The sequence below is a fragment of the Coturnix japonica genome, chromosome 2 (assembly GCF_001577835.2).
Source record: "Coturnix japonica isolate 7356 chromosome 2, Coturnix japonica 2.1, whole genome shotgun sequence".
In the NCBI taxonomy this organism is placed as follows: domain Eukaryota; kingdom Metazoa; phylum Chordata; class Aves; order Galliformes; family Phasianidae; genus Coturnix; species Coturnix japonica.
The window spans coordinates 83,160,126-83,179,319 of record NC_029517.1 but is presented as its reverse complement, the minus strand read 5'-3'; the positions used below and the strand labels follow the sequence as shown (position 1 = coordinate 83,179,319).

The following is a 19,194-nucleotide window of genomic DNA, read 5'->3' as shown; positions in this document are numbered from 1 at the left end:
CATCACAAAAACTTTTCTTTGTACACTCTTTGCTAATGATCCAGAATGTGTCCAAGCTGCAGCCATCAGTACCAGCTCTTGTAATAAATCTGCTTGTTCCATATGGTTTCTGTATCAGAATAACTCTATCTGCTTTAAAACCATTAAAAAATAAATAAAAATTGACCGGCTTCAGGAAATTACCATAAATTTATTTATTTATTTCTTGTAGTAAGATTTTTCCCAGTTTCTTTTAATCTGGACAAGATGATTCTTCAGGCAATTTCTTTTCTAGTATAACCTTATTTATTGTGCCTACATGACACAAAAGGATAAATGGTTCCTCTATTTTGATGTTGATCTTTGTTCTGGTTTGTCAGATAATTTGGTACCTTTTTTGCATGCAGATTCATATCTGAAGAAATGTTGGTCTTTCTCCTTCTCTCTCTTTTTCTTTCTCTCTCCTTCTAAATACAAGTTACTAATGGATCAGTAATATAAAATAATGGAAACTAAATAAACATGTCCTCTAAATGAATTGAATGTAAATACCTGTTAGGATATGATGCCACTTTTTACTCTCAGAGACATAAAATAAGAAAAGAGGAAAAAAGAAAAAGAAAAAAAAGAAAAAGAAAGAAAAAAAGAAAAGGAAAAAAAAAAAGCTAAAATGTGGTGATAAATGGACAACAGCTTAGATTTAATGAAAAAATCATGTGATTCTTCCAGGTTCTTCAGGCTATTAGCTTCCTCTTAGATAGATTTTGGCAGAGCAAGCTTTCAAATTTTGATCTAATTGCAGCCAACACAACTGTTAGCTTTCTATTTCTTTTTTGTTTTTTAACTAGCCAGACTGAAAACAACAACAACTAAAAAAACACCACTGGATTCATACAATATTTTAGCTGTAACATATACATTCCATTTCTTGCTGAAAGTAAAGCTAAATTCAAAATTGCTTCAGGCTGCTCAAGGCCTTTTTGTGTTAACATTTGAGGCTCTCTAAACATTGTTATCATGCTCTCCCTGAGGAATTTTTTTTTTGTGCTTAACCAATCTCGTTGAAAGATAGACCATACACCTAATTGTGGGCATAGTCTCTGAAATCTAATGATAGTGTTCAAAAAGTATCCAGTTCAGCACAGCAATTTTGGTACTAATTATTTTAGCAGGATAAATAAGTCTATAATTAACTGTGAAGCTTGTAGCAGCTGGAAATAGATTCTGCTGTAGTGAGGAAAACGAAGAGGAAAGAATGCAGAAAAAGAGAGAAAATAGAAGTAAATTGAAAGAAACAGAACAGAAATACCTCTGTTCTGAAAGGATAAACATAAGCTGAACAATATTTTTATTGAGCAATATTGAAATAACTGCTTAAACACAGTTACTACCCAGTAGCAAAATTGTATTTTTTATTATTTTGGAAACTACCAAGAGCTTGATTTTGTATTCAGGATGTTTAAAATATGTTTTCACAGCCTGTTGTAACCCACTGTTTAAGTGTTTCTCTAAACTGTGTGCTCTTACCCAGATCTCTTTTTTCCTTCTGATTTCAGAGACTTCCTCTGATGCATGATGTCTCCTCTGCTACTGATCCAGACACAAAATCCAAACTTGTGACTCATTTTGAATCATATATTTTTATTATTTGATTCTAAAGTTTATCTTCAGTCTTCAGGAAGACAGCCTGACACAGATTGCACTTAAAGCTCTAAGCTTGAAAGTAAATTGCAATTTCTGGCAGTCAAAGTAGCCAAATTCCCCCTCAGTTCCTATCATACCTGTCCTAAACAAGTGAGTATCTCTTTTGACACTTCTGTTAATTCATTGATTTCCACTTTTCTGGTTGATGAGATGGAAAGCCAAATGCTGTTGATCATACTCTGCTGCAGTGCCACCAAATTTAATAGTTTGCATCAATGTTTTTGCCATAGTTGACTTTAAAAGACAATGACTTTATACACACAGAAGCCTGCTACCAACCTTCATTTCCCTTCCATAGAGAACAACTCAAACCATAGACATTAGTAACATAATTTTGAAACACTCTACTTGCAAGGAATGACAAATCTCTTTTCCAGAAGAACTTCCTCCTTTAAGAAAAGCAATCAGGTCTGCTTTTCAGATGAGCATTCTGTCTTGTGAGGATTCCTGAAATGACAAAAAAAAAAAAAAAAAAAAAAAAAAGTCTTAAATGAATCTGACAGTGCTTTGCAATAAGTTTTCTGATGACACAAAGCTGAGTGGTGTGATTGAGACAACAGAAGGAACTGATGCCATCCAGAGATACCTTTAAAAGCTCAAAAAGTGGGCCCTTGTGAACCTAATGAGGTTTAACAATGCAAAGTGCAAGGTTTTGCATTTGTGTTAAGGTAATCCCAGACATGCATACAGACTGGGAGAACTCCTTGAGAGTAACCCTGCTGAGAAAGACTTAGGAGTTTTGGCAGATGAGAAACTTAATGTGAGCCAGCAGTTTGTACATGCAACCTGAAAGGACAGTGGTATCCTGAGCTCGCTCAGAAGATAGGTGGCCAGCAGGGCAAGGGAGGTGATTGTCCTCTTCTACTCTGCCCTCATGGCACCTAAGTTGGAGTTCTGCCTCTGAGTCTGGGGCTCCCAGCACAGGAAATACATTGAGCTTTAGGAGAGGGTTCATAGGAGGGCCATGAAGATGGTCCAAGTACAGGAGAATCTTTCCTATGAAGAAAGGCTGAAGGAACTGGGCTTGTTTAGCCTGAAAAAGAGAAGGCTGCAGGAAGATTTCATTGCTACCTTCCGATATTCAAAGGGAGTTTAGAAGCAGGAAGGTAATCAACTTTTTATACAGTCAGAGTGATTGGACAAGGGAGAATGGTTTTAAACTAAAGGAAGGAAGATTTAGATTGGATGTCACTTTTTACTGAAGATAGCAGTGACATGCTGGAACAGACTGTCCAAACAGGTTGTGGATGAGCAGTCCCTGCAGGTGTTAAAGGCAGACTGAATGGAGCCCTGGGCAATCTGATCTAGAACTTGATATAGCTGCTGGCAACCCTACCTGTGACAAGAGTGTTGAAATTTCAATGCAAGTCTTTCTACAACTATGTGATTAATTAGCACAGACTTCCAGATTTTAGTCCTTCCAATTTATTGTAGAATTTGTCTTTCAGATAGTCTCTGTGCTCACTGTTTCTCCACTGCTACCTCTGCAACATGTAGTTCTGGATTGAATAAGGAGCAATTTACACACACTTTTTTTCTCCTCCTAACTTAAATTCCAGTCTCAATGACGTATACTAAGATTAGGGCAAAAGTAATGAACATTATGGGTATTTGGACTCAGAAGGAAAGGATTAAACAGATTTGTGAGTAACAATGTTACTTCCATTTTTTCGTTGTTTTTCCTTACTACCTTTGTTTCCTAGTCATCAATCCTCATTTCTAATTTGCAGTGAGCCCTGATTACAACAAAAATATTTTGCTGGATTTGCTAAACTATTCTGGTTATAAGAGCAAGTCACCAGTTTGTTATTGATGGCATTTGAGATGAAATCTCACTTCTAAGAATAGAAAATATCTGCCATAAGCCATTAGATGCAAGCCAAAGTGTAAAGGCTTACATTGTATCTGTTCCAATCAAATCACTTAGTTAATTTGGAAAGGAAAATGAGAGGGATGAAGGAAGAAGGAATATAAAGGAGAAAATAAAAGAAGTTGCTACAGCTCTGCTCTCCTAAAAATAACTCAGCGTTGCTTCAACATCATGTAATGGAGTCCTAGAATACAGAGAGATAAGTTCTCTAGCCATTACCAAACGGGTTGTGTTTCTGTTACTTAATTCCATAAAATTAAAATTTTCAAAGAGAGAAAAAGAATGCTCTGAATTCTCAATTTTTGTCAAATTGCATAGGCAGGAGGGAAGAGAAAATAGATCCTAAGATTCATTCAAAGAAACTGTCTGTAAGCTTTATAGCCTAGCAACCTGCCCTTGAAGACAGCAGTAGTTCCTGTGTTCAGCACAGGAACAATGAAAAGCTTGCAGAAGTTGACTCACAAGAAATCCAGCCAAAATAAAAAGAATTTGTTAATGTTCTATGACAATCAACAGACTGTTTTCTTGGAAAAACTGAACATGGTGTGTTGCTCCTTTAAGAAACTTATTTTGTAGCACAGTCTGTGTCACCTAAATGAAGCCTGCTTTCACACACTGCTGTTGCTTTAACAATGTCAAGAACAAACACACAGAGCTCACCTGCTTTTGAAATTACTGCCAAAGCAAAGCAACAGCAGCACTTCCCTCTTACTGCCAATGACCAATTCAAGGGCCCTACTGTAAGATGATTACACTTCATGTGCCTTGATACAGAATGACAGTTCTTGCAGAATTCTATTGCACATTGTGCTAGGTTTCGCAAACTGCTGCATTTTTGCTGGTACTTCAGTTGAAGTAGCATTAGATCAACATGAAGGGCTTTTGAAAATCTCATCAAAAGCACACCTCGATACCTCATAGTTTAACTCACACTCTGCTCTCAGTAATTTTCATATTCCTGCATGATTTTATTGGTTTTCCTTGTCAACCTTTCTGTCCCTTCCATGTTTATTCTTCATTTTTGCCAACAGTGCATATCTGCTCTGAAATCAGAGTTATAATTACCTAACTGCTCAAGTTGGCCCTTTTCATGTGATTTCAACAAGCATAAGAGGGCAACAAAACATAAAACTAGTGGGATACTTGACTTGTGTTTTGTGAAACTAATGCAGTAGTGTCTAGTTTGATATAAGTGCAATTTCAGGCAAGTTCTCATGAGATTTTTGATCTAATTTTACTCTTCCTGTACTTCATTCTTGAAAACAGTTGTTCACAAATGTATGTACTGCCAAAAAGTGATGACATGAATAAGGCATGACTGCAAAGCAAGGGACATTATTCTTTGGTAAGAAAAGTCTTATAAAAGTCTAGTAGAGACACCATCAAATTTTTCTTTGTGTTGAATATCTGATCGCAACTGTATTTGTAATGTGCCAAGATGTGGACACCATAGATGTTGTGGTCTCTTTCAGCCCACATGTAATAATGTTTTGACATTCCCACACTGTACTCCCTGGGTTTCTTCTGTTACTAGCAGGCGGTACCCTATTAATCTACATTCAGAAATCTTGTAGATCAGTTATTTTTTTGGCAGTTTTATATTTGTTCCCCCTTACATGACCACAAAGCCAGGTTTATATAAGAACATTTTGAAATTATTCCTCGTTTTGACATGTATTAATTCTAATGTTTTGAAATGAATATATTGTTTTTTATCTTGTACTTTTCTGCTTTTTCTTTTACCATAAAACATTTAAATTATTATGTTCCTGTCAGGAAATGAAAAATATGTCCTCTGAATACATACAAAATTTGGCATATCTATAACTTCTGAGAAAAATTGAATAAATGCACCTGTAATGTGCATAATTAATTAATAATTATATAAGAAAACTTGTATGTGTCTGCTTAATAACAAAAGACTAATGTCTTCCCAGGCATGGACATACGTAGGTAAGTTGAATATTACTATTGGCAATCACCGCATTTTTCTTGCTAAGTGGCATAAGCACATGTAATGTGTAATACTTACAGGTTTTGATTTAACCACATGTGCGTTGCAGTCACAAGATGCAGATTTCACGCTGCACTGCACCCTCCCCTCCACAGCACTCTATTTTTGCCTATGCAGTTCACACTTAAGCTACATGCAATCAACTCATAAGAAATACTGCTAAAATTCACATAATAATGTTAAAAGTTTGTGATCTTGTGGCCTGAAGACCACAAGCTGTCCATGCCTGAGGTAGCGGAACTGAAGCTTTGCAAATAGAGACTGCTGCATCTTATTTCTCCCACCCTGTGGAATAACTAATCACACAGAATCACAGAGTGGCCTGGGTTGGAAGGGATCTCAAGGATCATGAAGCTCCTACCACAGGCAGGGCCACCAACCTCCACATTAACTACTAGACCAGACTGCCCAGGCAGGGTTCCATCCAACCTGGCCTTGAACATTTCCAGGGACAGGGCATCCACAACCTCTCCAGGCAGCCTGTTCCAGCACCTCACCACTCTCATAGCAAAGGACCAACCTGAATATTCCCTCCTTTAACTTAAAACTATTTCCCTTCCTCCTGCTGTTATCTACCCTTTCAAAGAGTTGACTCCCCTCCTGTTTTTAGGCTCCGTTTAAGTACTGAAAGTCTGCAATTAGGTCACCATGCAGCCTTCTTCTCTCCAGGCTGAACAAGACCAGGCCCTTCAGCCTGTCTTCATGGAGAAAAGGGAGAGTGCTTCAGCCTTCTGATAATCTTTGTGGCCCTAATGCTCAGTAGGAATGTGTCATCTTCCTCTCTTTCAGGCAACTACAACTGCTGTAGTTGTAGCCTGCTTTTTTTAGCATGCTGATGATGTTTTGTATCCTGCAAACAACTTAGGAGGAGAAATCCACAGTCTCTGACTTCAATTAGATTCAATTAGGCATAAGCCAGAAGCTTAACTATCCATTGCTAAGATTAGAGTTGTTCTTCAAAAGCTTAAAGAAAGAAAACTTGGCATATTGGAAACTACCAGCTTCTAGTTTTAAATGCCAACTGAGAAATCTCTTACTGGAATTTGGTTTTGGACATAGATACCTACAACCCATAATAGTTTTGCTTTAGGCATCTATTTATTAAAGCACAAGTCTGACCTGCAGTACATGAATACTGCATTATATACAAAGCAATGTGTGTGAGAATATAGCTAGCTAGTGGACATGAAAGAAAATCTCTGGAAGGCAGAATGACATGAAACAGGCCTTCTTAACAGCAAAGAATAAGGTCTTAAAGAATAAGCTTTCATCTTCAGGCTGTAGCTCCAAGACAAAGAAAATTGGACCAAAATTGTAAGTACCACTTTGCTAAATAACATGTTCCTCATTCTAGAGTTTTATAACCATCTACCTCATATGATAAGCAAGAATGCACTTTTTACAACTTTTGCTAAAACTTCATTGCAAACACAATTTATTTTAAACATACATGATAATTCAAGCAGTGTGATTAGAATTACGTATACTCATTATTACCATACGCTTAGCAAATATTTGAGCTAGTCAGCTTTTACATGATCACAGATTTGTGAAAATGTCAACTATTTTTTATCAGAGAATCATAGAATCATTAAGGTTGGAAAAGTCCTCAAGAGAATCTAGTTCAACCATCCACCTGTCACCAATATTTCCCCATTAAACCAAAACCCTTAGTACAATATCTAAACATTTATTGAACACCTCCAGGAATGGTGACTCAACCACCACCCTGGGAAGCCTGTTCCAGCACCTGACCACTCTTTTGAGCTTTTTCCTAATATCCAATCTGAACCTCCCCAGGAACAACTTGAGGCTGTTCCCTCTAATCCTGTTGTTATCTGGGAAAAGAGGCCAACCCCCACTTCACCACAGCCTCCTTTCAGATAACTGTAAGGGGCAATCAGGTCTCCTCTAAGCCTCTTCTTCTCCAGACTAAACAATCCCAGTTCCCTCTGCCACTACCCATAAGAGTTGTGCTCCAGACCCTTCACAATTTGTTAATATTCTCTGGACACACTCCACAGCCTTGATGTCTTTCTTGTAATAAGTTTAGAAACAATTTTCTGGCTCAGTCATGAATTTATTACGTATGTGTATTGAAAAGCAGAAATATTCATGAGACGATGGCTGCAGGTAGTCTTAGCTTTTTTTCATTTCTTCAGTTCTTACAATTCGTTTCCCACTCTCATTAAAGTGATTTAAAATAAATAAATAAACAAGTAACATGAGGAATTTGCATTTCTAGGAATGCAAACAAAAAGTGAAGCGTTAGAATAAAATGTGGAAAATTACCTTTAGAGAATGAAATACATCTCTTTATATATGACAACCTCATTTTCAAGGAACCTGCTTCATTTTCATTAAGGAATGACATGCAAGGGACAGGTTCTTGTTTATGAACTTCTTTATAGGTTTCATAATCTATACCTTTAAAAAAATATTCTCTCAGCATGCTATTTTGTGTATTCATTTTTATCCTGCTTCTGTGAGCACATTTATGCTTGCTTTGCTTCAAGCATGTGAGTAATGGAATTTATTTCTACAGTCCTACTTAAATAGCAAAAATAGTGAAGATAAAACACTCTTACAAGCCTGTCATGAGAAAACTAATAAAAACAATGTTGTTGAAAAATACAACTACTTAGTATTAACATGGGCAGACATTCAGCTACAGGATTATTTTTAGTATTTCTTAGTCTTAAAGGAAAATAAATATAATATGGTAGCAGAAAGAAAAAACACATGGAAAAAAACCAAACAGTTACATAAATAACCAACAAAATAAGAATACTGTAGAAAAGCATGTGTGCTAGGTCTAGATTTGATCTCTCATCAAACAACTTATTCACCTCTGCCACAACTGAGGTGGAAGATCCAAGGGAATAACACTTCCATGAATCTCAGCTAGAGCTCAGTATGTGTAACATTCTAATTATTTTACAGGAATGTGGTAGCTCTTGTACAGTAACACCTATCACTTCGGCTTTTTTGTGCTGATCAGAAATTTTTGTCTGGTCTAGTTCCCTTCCTTCATTAACCTAAAACCAGTGATTTTGCATAAACAGCAATTCTGGCTGTGCAAGTTTCACTTTGCAGATGAACAGTAAGGCCTCAGTTACCAGCAACAGCATAATTCTGCTCCCAGAGTTCTGCCAGTACATTAGTTTTTATGGATCTGTGTCATGTTGTATCTGCAGTATAAACCTCATTCATAGACATCTCTGGGAACAAGTCATCTAGAGTCTGAATTCAGAAAACCCAATACACATCTATGTACAAAATTTTTAAAAGCATAGATTTTGTGCATAACAAAGCACAAAGATGATCCTAACACAGCCCAACCTATAAATCTAAATTAGTGTCTCATCTCAAATACACTAGGTCAGAAGGAAAGCTCATCCTAAGTATAAAATGTTTACAGATGTTCATACAACATACCATCTTTCATTTTTTTTATGTGATTCTGAAGATATATATATACTCATTTCTACACGGTATAATACCAGTCAAATCACAAGCTTCATGTTATTATTAATGGATTCCAGAGAATCTCTAGTTTTAAAAGAGTTCAACAATTGCTAGTTTGCATGAACTATATGTACGAGTCTACAGTTCAGCTGTGTTTTCTTCATATTTTACATACATGTTAAAAAAAGAACAGAAGAAGGAAGAAATAAAATCTAGATTTTAGTGCTTTGGTAATTTTACTGTACGATCATATCATAAACTGCAGAAGTCCTAGTAAAAGTAAAATAAATTACTTACATCTGGAGAAATCTGCTTTAAATACAATTTTACTTCATGATCTATTATTCAGAAATTAGAACTCATCACCTAGTAAAGCATTCTTGGGATTATTTTTTCACTACTTAAGTATCCTTACTGATACAAACTTAATTTTGCACTAGATGTATAAACCTTGATTGAAAAGTTTGGCAAAGACCTCAAACAATCCAATGGTCTGGACTTTGTGTAACATCATGTAAAATATTTGGCAGCTTTGCAATTAATCTTGATTCCTCATGTGGAATGAGATATTTATGAAACATGGCATGTGCATTTTGTGTAAGTACTCTAAAATGTAATCTACCTGCTTTGACTTCTAAGTAATTTCAGTATATGTACAATTAAAAGTTGAGAGGATAATCCAAACATACATTTTAACACTTCAGAACTGAAAAGCCAAAACCCAGTGTCATTGTAATAGAAAATAAAAGGAAAAAATGGAAATCTCCAGAAGAGATGTTAGGCACTGTACTGTTTAATACAAGATTTTAAATTTGAAGTGAAAAATTATGTTTTAGAGATTTAGCAGCTTAATTTACATGTATAATTGATAGCACAAATGAAAACAAATCCAATAGAAAGAAAAATGCCCAGAGAAGACAATATATTAACATTGTGCTTTCTGTATGATATTCTGTGCCAGTTAAACCACTGATGTGTTAGGTTAAAAATAAAATTATATATATATAGAGAGAGAGACAATGGCATGTGCACACAGACAAAAATGTCAAGATTTTGAAAGTAATCCATCATTTGCCATTCATTCGTGTCCACATTATTCAAACACAGGAACAACAGAGCTGCCTGAGAGGCAAAAACTACACTGCTAAATGGAATCTTTTCTCTTACTGATAATCCACTCTTTGTCATCAGCAAAATTCCTACTGTCCTCCAGGACAGAAGATGACAGCAGTAACTCAATAAGTAATCAAAAGACTATAAAAGGGCAAGTCATATTTCTTCTTCCATTGCTTTGTAAAGTCTGTAGTCAGTAAGCAAGCTAGTTCATTAAAGGCAACACAGCCACCTTAAATCCCTGAAATGGAAATGGTCCAATGGGTGCCAGTGCTGGCTGACTTACATTTCCTTACTTACACACTTGCATGACTGATGTGTATATGATTTCCTATGGTGCAAGGCAGTAGAGAAACAGGATTTCTAATAACTGAGTAATCACTCCATTAACTGAACATACAACAGAGTTTGTTTAACTGGCAACCCCACATGCAGATTATATTTTTTCTGGAGCAGAGGGAGGATGGACAAAAAGAGACAATTCTGTGAAGTTACAGAAAAGGAAAAGGCTGCTTGTGAGTACATGCAGGTAGAATAGTGTTTGATTGAGCTGCTAAGCTTGAAGCAATATAAAAGGATTCGCTTTGGGTGCGAGTGATGAATCATGCTGAGTCTGGCCTGGGCTTCCAATCCGCGTGCATTGGACAGTGCATATTCCTCTGTTCTGCAGTGCTTTGCTCTTGCTTCAATAGGGATCCTGACTCAGACATGAAAGAAAGACAGAGTTGTGAACTGTGTCAGATCTGTATCTCCAGATTATGCACATCAGACACCAGGTGGTATCTTAAGGTGGTCAGGGCTTGTTACTACACAGGAGGTGTCAGAAGACAGACAGAGAAGCCAGAATGCTCACTTATCTCATGCCCCTGGCTCAAGGAAGTAAGTATCTCATTTCCTATTCTGTACTTATGTATACATCGCATGTAAGCTCTAACATTTGTTCAGTCTGTATTGGTATATAGTATCAGCTGCTACCAGAATTATTATTCCATACAGTTTCCAGAATATATACAACAAAAAATATAGTTCTTGTCCTAGGAAGCCTACAATTTAAAAGTTGCTAACCTGGCAGGTAGCTTCATAGAGATAAATCTTACGAGCAGTAAAAAAGTCCTTTTAGGTCAAGAATGCTCCTTGAATGTGTGGAGTTGCAGCTATATGGAAACTGCTGTGGGTAAGGGGACAGACTGAAAAGACTTCAGAAGTCAGTGAAACATCACAAAATAGATGATATTTAGACATATGACAAGGAATAACAGAGTAGGATTTGAATGAGAGAGAAAAGCAATTAAAGCATTAGATATAGGCAGCCAACAGAATAGGTAAAAAATGGTTGGATGAGCAAGAAGAAACACAAGAAGATGAAAACCCCAGGGCACATGAGATGATCTTGAGAAAGCGAAAATGCAAACCGTAATGCTGTGATACTACAGTGCAATAATGCTGGAAATAGAAAGAGAAATGTGAGGCTCAAATTGACTGGTAAGGCTGTTAAAGACCTGGAGGGGGTCTAAGACAGCAGCAACCAGTTTAGGCAGCAGTAGGAACTGGTGACAGAGGACTTCTGGGCACTATTTGCACCATGATGCTGCTGTGATAGATCTGAGAAAAGGGAAGCCTGCAGGGAAACCCTACAATGCCACATCAGGTTCTGATGTTGCTTTTAATGTTTCATACATTTCTACAGTAAAGTGGCAGCACCAGAACTGCTGAGGAAAAGCACAAAGGACAATAGCTGTTTTAGAGAGAATAGATCATTTTCATCACTAAAAGAAACAACATGAGGAAAGAAAAGATCCTAGAATCATTCAGTGCCCTCCCCCCTCCCAGCATCATTTCTGTTTTATTTGTTAGACAGCATCACTCAACATAGCATTGGATTTTCTTCCAGTAACTGAAATTTCTTCTTTCCCTATTTTATTTTTATTTTTTTAATTCATAGCTTAATTTTTAAAACAACTGAAAGGTGCAAGACACTGGGAAAGTGCAATTAAAAATCACAACAGTAATCAAAAGGCAGATTTGGAAAAGGGGGGGAAAGTCAAACCCCCACACCTTCTTTAATATTCTTCTTGAATCAGAAATTAATGAGCTGGGCTTTTGTACAAAGCAAACATTTTCAAAATAATATTTACTACTGGGTTGATGGTAAAGAATATTTCAAAACTTTAAGAAAGCTAAGGCACAAAGAGCTTCTAATGTTATGACTTTTTCATTTGAAAAAGGACTAAAACAGAAAAAAGTAAAGCATCTTCTTCCTCAAAAGGGACATTATGATTTTTTTGTTACATAAAAGCATTTCTCTGAGAAAATAATGAGTTTCTCCTGTCAACTCTTAAGCAAATTGAAATAAAGTTCCTCCTATAAATGTGGTTATTCACATTAAGTCAAATCATTAAAAAGATGGGTGAAGAATTTTTTCAGCAATGAAAATCATTCACGGTGCATTCTGCCTGACAACTTACATGTGTGATCTGGGCTCAAAACACAGAACACTTCCACAAGTCACCCTAAGCCAGGGATATTTGTACTGCTATATGGACACTACCACATATAACTACTAATTTTCATTATGCATATCATGAAATTTTACTTCACTACATACCAGTTTAAAACAGAGTTTGTTCATTTTAAGGTCATGTAATAATTAACAGAGTTATAAACTAATTTTCTTAAATAGCAAGCAGTGTTTGATGTCAGGAGACTACCAGATGATCAGAATTTCTTACAGCAGTTCAGGATGTCACAGCTCTTAGCTTTCTGTCCTCACATCTAGTATTTCTATTACTGCAGCTGCTCTGCCTACTCAGACACTCAAAGGCCAAGGCAGCATCTGAGTGACTAACAATCACACTGGAAATTAAAGGCCAGGAGACAGGTTGGACCAAATTTTTTCTGGTGGAACTCACTGTGGTAAGATCAATAGTCAGCAGAGAGGCCTGAAGTGCGTATTTGTCAATTTGAACTGCAGCAGATAGTATTAATGCATTTCATACAAGTTGGAAAGCCACTGTAATACTAAGTGGAGGAGAAAATAAGAAATGACTTATTGAATTCCTCAACAGAAGGTTAATCCCACAAAATCATAAGTATTCTGTAACACACCATTCGGATTATACTCATGCTTAGACAGGAAATCCCAGTATCAGCACATCTGAAATAAGCTGAGGGTAGAGGGCTCTTGGGAGATTAAAGCACTTTAGACAACTGCAACTACAGTCCAAAAACATAATCAGGAAAAAACAAACAAACAAACAAAAAACAAAACAAAACAAAACAAAAAACAAACAAAAACAAAAACAAAACAAAACAAAACAAACAAAAAAAAAGAAACAACTTCAGTAGTAACAAAAGGAAACAGGCTGGAAGGAAGAGACCTGGAGAAATGTGTACTGTCACAAAAAGGAGTCCAAGGCTGGTACTGTGTAGCCTTTAGATTTTAAGAGAATATCCTCAATATTTGAGCTTCCACACTTATTTAATGAGAGAAAAAGCATACATTTATTTCTACCTACTCTACATAAACAAAGGTTAGATTAGATGCAAATTAGTTACTTCGCCAAGTTTAATGTGTTCTCATTGGTCAGTTCATTTTAGAACAAAGGTCTACTGTGGACTTCTGCTTAATTAGCTCAGGACTCTTTTCCAAGAAAATACTACTTGCCACATCTTCTGAAAGATAAAAAACATCTCTGGAAATTTTATGTTCCTTTAGTGCTGTCATTCATGCAATAAACAGAAGTTTGTTTTAAAGGTTAGCTGACGAATCACTCTGTCATCTTAATTTCAGTAAGATTTATTAAACCAGATCTCTTCCTGAACAGTTCACCCCTCCATCTGTTAAACACTGTCAGTTCACTCAGATGTCTTATAAAGCTGTACATTAAAATGAGCCTTCCTTTGACTTATTGGTGCATACACTGAACTGTTATACCTCCACCTTCACTACCTCTGTTCAAGATATATGTGATCTATCTCCACCCAGCTGTTTCCACCCTTTACCTCTCTGACAGTTTTTTTCATGGTTGCCAATGAAAACACTGAGATTACAAGAAGAACACAGTTATTTGATAGGAATGGATAGGGCCAAAAATGCTTTGTATGAGTTCTTCTGCTTGGGAACTCTGGAGTAATTTTTTTTTTTTTATTTTCATTTTCTATTCTTTACCTGCTTCTGCTACAGATTCTGCTTTCTGTTTTCATGTCTTTGTTCTGTCCTAAATGAGATATCTCTATGTTTATTATGTACCATGCTATTTCAGTCTCCTTACCAAATGTTCTTTATAGTGAATACGTATTTTTATCAGAAAAGTTCCTGAAAATAACTTACATAGTTTTTTCAGGAAATTTCAATTATTAAAGTGCTTGTGATTCATTTCTCAATTGTAATGTTTCTGTTAGCTTATTCTAGCCATCAATACAATCTGATTAAGTTTTGTTTGTTTTAAGGAATGCTGTTCCTATAAATTCTAATATAATTCTAATAATAAATTCTATTTATTATATTGAGGATTCTTCCTAAAAAGGATCGCAGAAGGATATCACAGCAGTAAAACATATTGGACTGCATCTCCCACTAGACATGCTGTTCGTTTTACAATGCAGTTGAGTATGCCATATTTTCTGGCTTTGCCTCCTTAAGGTCACAAGAATTTGTTAGAGAAATTTCAGGGAAGAGATCCCTGCAAAAATGTGCTATTTTTATTTATTCTCTATGAAAACACATCACAGTGCAGTGTGGCCACATCCTCACAAATACTGAATTAAAACTACTTCTACCAAATTTCTAAGTAATCAAATCCAGCTTAAAGCTCTCATTTTCCAACACACCATGAAAATAATGCATCAGAAATTTGACTATCAGTCTTCATTAAGGCATAAAAGCAGTGTCCATTGACAGAGGGATATGACTCCCTATGATTTCTTATTATTTTCAGGCTAAGAAGCAGGAATACCATAATAGCAATAGGGTGTGTTGCATGACCTCTAATTGTCATCTAAAAGTCAATACAATATTTTTATGAAGTCCTCGAGGTGCTTCCCTGCTCTCTGCCACTCTGTCAGCAGGTGGCCCTCTCTGAGAGCAGTGCACAAGCTGAGCTAAAAAAGGAAGAATCAGGAGTGCTCCTGCTATACAAAGTAAATTGAGTCAAGAAGATATTGATGAAATTACTGATTTATTTAACACATACATTGAATTCAGAATGGGAAAAAATCTGATCTGTCACCATTCGTCAGCTACACATTGCCGACAGCCACAAGGCTGCTGCTAGCCTGTTTGTCATTCTCCTTGTCTTTGCCCAATTTAATTTTGTTTTGCTGTCTTGTCCTGTGCTTCATTTGTGACTGAACAATTTAAAACATAAATGCTGTGGTTTGTGGCAGTCTACTTGCTGCTACCTCACAACCTTTAAAATGACAGGCAGAAAATTTTTTACAGTAGAATCAAGTTCACTACTCTTAGCTCTAAAATCTCTCAATACGAAGAAAAATGTAGTTCTGAAAACTGTGACAACAAAAAAAAATCACACTAGCAGTTACTCTTCTTCTGTACCTAGATTACCCTTTAAGAAGGAGAGGAGAGATGCATATGAATATACTGAGATACAACAGAATAGTTACTCCTCATCATAACATTTTGTTTCATCATGTGTGCTTGAAATATATCTGAAGATAACTATACCAAGAAGGTCAAAGCAACACCCTTAATTCCTATATATTTTATATATTTTTTCATACTCAGAGTTCTGCAAAGTAAAGCACCATTTGAATTTGGAAAGTAGTCTTCAGTTATAAGATCTAAGAAACAAGTTAAGTGTTTACCTCAAGGACTATTGTAGCAATACACAAAAGCTGTTTAATATGGGAGTCTTGGAGAATAGCCATTACACAGATGAAGCAGCAAAAAATGCATAGAGGACTGGCATTTTCTGGAGCAGTGAGAGGTGCCAGCTCAGACTCACCCCTTCTCTCAGAATAGATATTACTTTACAATGCACTTTCGCCATCCCAAATGGGATCACACTTCTGAACAGAAGTGTCTGTATTGCCCTAACCCATTGGCACTGCTCTCATAAATCATACTGCAGAAGAAAACAGATACCTATACAATCAGAACAACACACAGTTTTCAGCTAGACTGAAAAAGGAAATCAAACCATGGAGAAGAAAGGAAATGTATAAAATGATTGATAATAAATAAATAAATAAAGTGTTAGGAGACAAAACAAAACAAAAACAAAACAACAACAACAACAACAACAACAACAAAATAGGCACAGAGAAATAAATAATAAGTAATTGAATAGGCTCATGATAAAAGCAGCAAAGGCACACAACCATATACCTACACCACTGGAGCTGAGAAGGGAAGACCTGAGCAGCCTGGTCCTTCTCCAATTACATGCATGCTTTCTCAACCATGAGCTAAAAATGCTCTCTCTAATGTTACTGCTACTAGAAAAGACTTCAGCAAATCAATATCAATGTAGTACTACTATTTGTATGGAAGAAACAAACAAACAAACAAGAAACAACAACCCCCACAAAACAGTGTTTTCTGCATTTTTCTCATCTTCAGCCACTGCAATTTTCAATTTCTCTCAAAACAGACATTTTCTGACCAACTTTCTAATGGTTTCTTTTCCAGTGTTCCTTTTCCGCCTGCTTCCTCTCAACCCTGTTTCAGATTAGTACTAATGAAACTTATCTCGAAACACATACACACTTGTGATGGCAGCAAGGACCAACCAGCTTTCTGTTTGACTCTAGGGAGAACTAACTAAATGCAGCATTAGCTTTAAAAGCAGATCAGACCACAGGCTTACCGCCAATTCACTGAGGAGTTTTCCACTTAAAAGATAGTGAAGATAATGAAATTAACATTAGCAGAAAGCATGTTGAAAACATAAACCAAATACCTGTGTTCTGATTATTGCTTTTGATGCTAACTTGTGAATTTTTCTGCTCAACCAGGATGACAACAGCTAATAAAATATCTGTATGATTCAGTATTGGAAAAATAGGTTTTTCAATTAGAAGCAAGACATGCAGTCCAGTTATGCATCCAGTTTCACCAGAGTGCTCTATTTTTAGTCCTTAGCCCTGGGTCTAAAATAACACCATTTTTGCAAACCAGTTACTCTATCTGCTGAACCTGCACAGAAATGGAGATAGAGAACGCATCCCTGTTGTCCCTCATTAACTGTGGAGAGCCTAGTAAATGTTAGGCAGGGAAAATATAGATGTCAACAGTTGGATTACATGTATGTCCACCCTTTCCATCTATTGAATCAGATCACTGAAATGTCTTTTGCCCATCTCCTGGATTTATGCCAGCAGTACTCTGGAATAACAAATGTGTTACTATGAAAGTTTCCAATCATGAAAGCAGATATATGTTTAACCTTACAGCTGAAATAACTGATTAGCAGTAAAACTTCTCCGGACAGGAATGCTCAGTGCCTAACATAGAGAATTTCTAACTGTGTTGATTCCTTCAGTGCTTTATTTCTACTAACACAAGCAGTTACCAAAGTTTAACTTGGGATTTTTGTCACAATATCTGCACACAACTTTGAGCAGCTATTGCAATATTATCATTTTGGCATTCAGCCATTCTAGAATTGTTATATGAATTTATTCACTCGATGATATTTTACTCTTCCCTTTGTGATTTCAGCTAAGAAATTGTGCAGTATCTGAATACAGTAAACGATTAAAATTCAATCCTTCTCCTTCCTCCCAAGATATGAAATGTTATTTTACATTTGACAAGACCTCAGGCTAGTTCAGTGATTGCCTTTGTACCTGCCCACATCAGGGAGAACAGAAGTTTTTCCTGATTGTTTTGTCTCCCAGTGGTTACACCAGTGAGGCAGGACCAGGTCCAGGTTAGCAGTGAGACAGCAGACAAGCATCTGTACAGAGTCCCAGAACAGCTGTGCTGTTGAATGTAAACTGATATAAATAAATAAATAAATATGTAAACCATCAGATTAGTAACTCTTCCACCTGTCAAGGCTTTGATGTATAAGTGGAATGTGTAATGGGCTGCACCAGTATAATTAATCATCATTTTAAAAGAACACTGACTTAGTATCTCCTTTTTGTTTTTAAACCAATTTTTCCTAGTAAATTGACATCTCCAGCTGACTTCTTCACTCCCATTGGTAATAAGCAGGTTATTTAGGCTCTCAAACTTTAAAATCTTAAAGCAAAAGGAATTATTCCCATAACCCCAAAAGTTCTCTTTTCTTCAGTAAGAGCATGATAAGTAGGAATTAAAAAAGAGTAAATAAATTAAAAACAAACAAACAAATAAATAAATAAATAAAGTATCTTTGCTTTTCACTGCAAGGAATAAAGGAAAAAGCCTAGTAACATATGCAGACAGCTAATTCAACTGGATCTCATGCATACATTCCCCCTAGATAGATTTCCCTCATTAACTTAATAACAGCAGATGTAAATCTTGACATAATCTTCTCCCTGAACTTTACTGTCTGTGAAGCACATGGACTCTTCTTTGCCAGAGAAAATCTGTCATTTTGACTCTCTTGGTGTGGAGCCAGGGGATTATATCAGTCTGGTTAGCAGGGTGAATCAGCAAAATAACAACCTCTCTTTTTTTATTAAAAATTATCAGATTACCAAGTTGTTAGCATCTACAGAAAATGTTCACGAACTAGGCATTACACTTATAATGATAGATACTTATAATGATGAATCTATGATTTTATTACAAGCAAACTCTTAGTCATCATCAGTGCCAAAACTCATATTTGGTTACAAAAGTGAAACCGATGTGATGAACATCATCAAGATCTAATGGTTTCCTTCTTTCCCTTTATACACCTGGATCAAGAGTTTGTAGAAAATGTGACAGAATTTTGCTTTCCATATGTGCTCTGCAGTTGGTTGCCAAGTGAGAAGGAACTGCATAAGAAAGGCCAGTCTAATTGTAATAATTGAGAAAAGTTGTAACATTTGTTTTAGTAATGAGTTCTTTGCACTGAAGGGAGTTTAGTTACAATTCAAGGAGGAA

The 19,194-nt window shown here is 36.2% G+C and overlaps 1 long non-coding RNA gene across 1 annotated transcript in view; it reads right to left on the bottom strand.

Moving 5' to 3' along the window:
- Window positions 1-1,950: 1,950 nt before the first annotated feature.
- Window positions 1,951-19,194, bottom strand: part of LOC107309912 — an 80,084-nt gene continuing 62,840 nt past the window's right edge. Inside the window, exon 2 of the long non-coding RNA XR_001553391.2 lies at window positions 1,951-2,130. This is a non-coding gene — a long non-coding RNA (uncharacterized LOC107309912). The remainder of the gene's footprint in view (window positions 2,131-19,194) is intronic.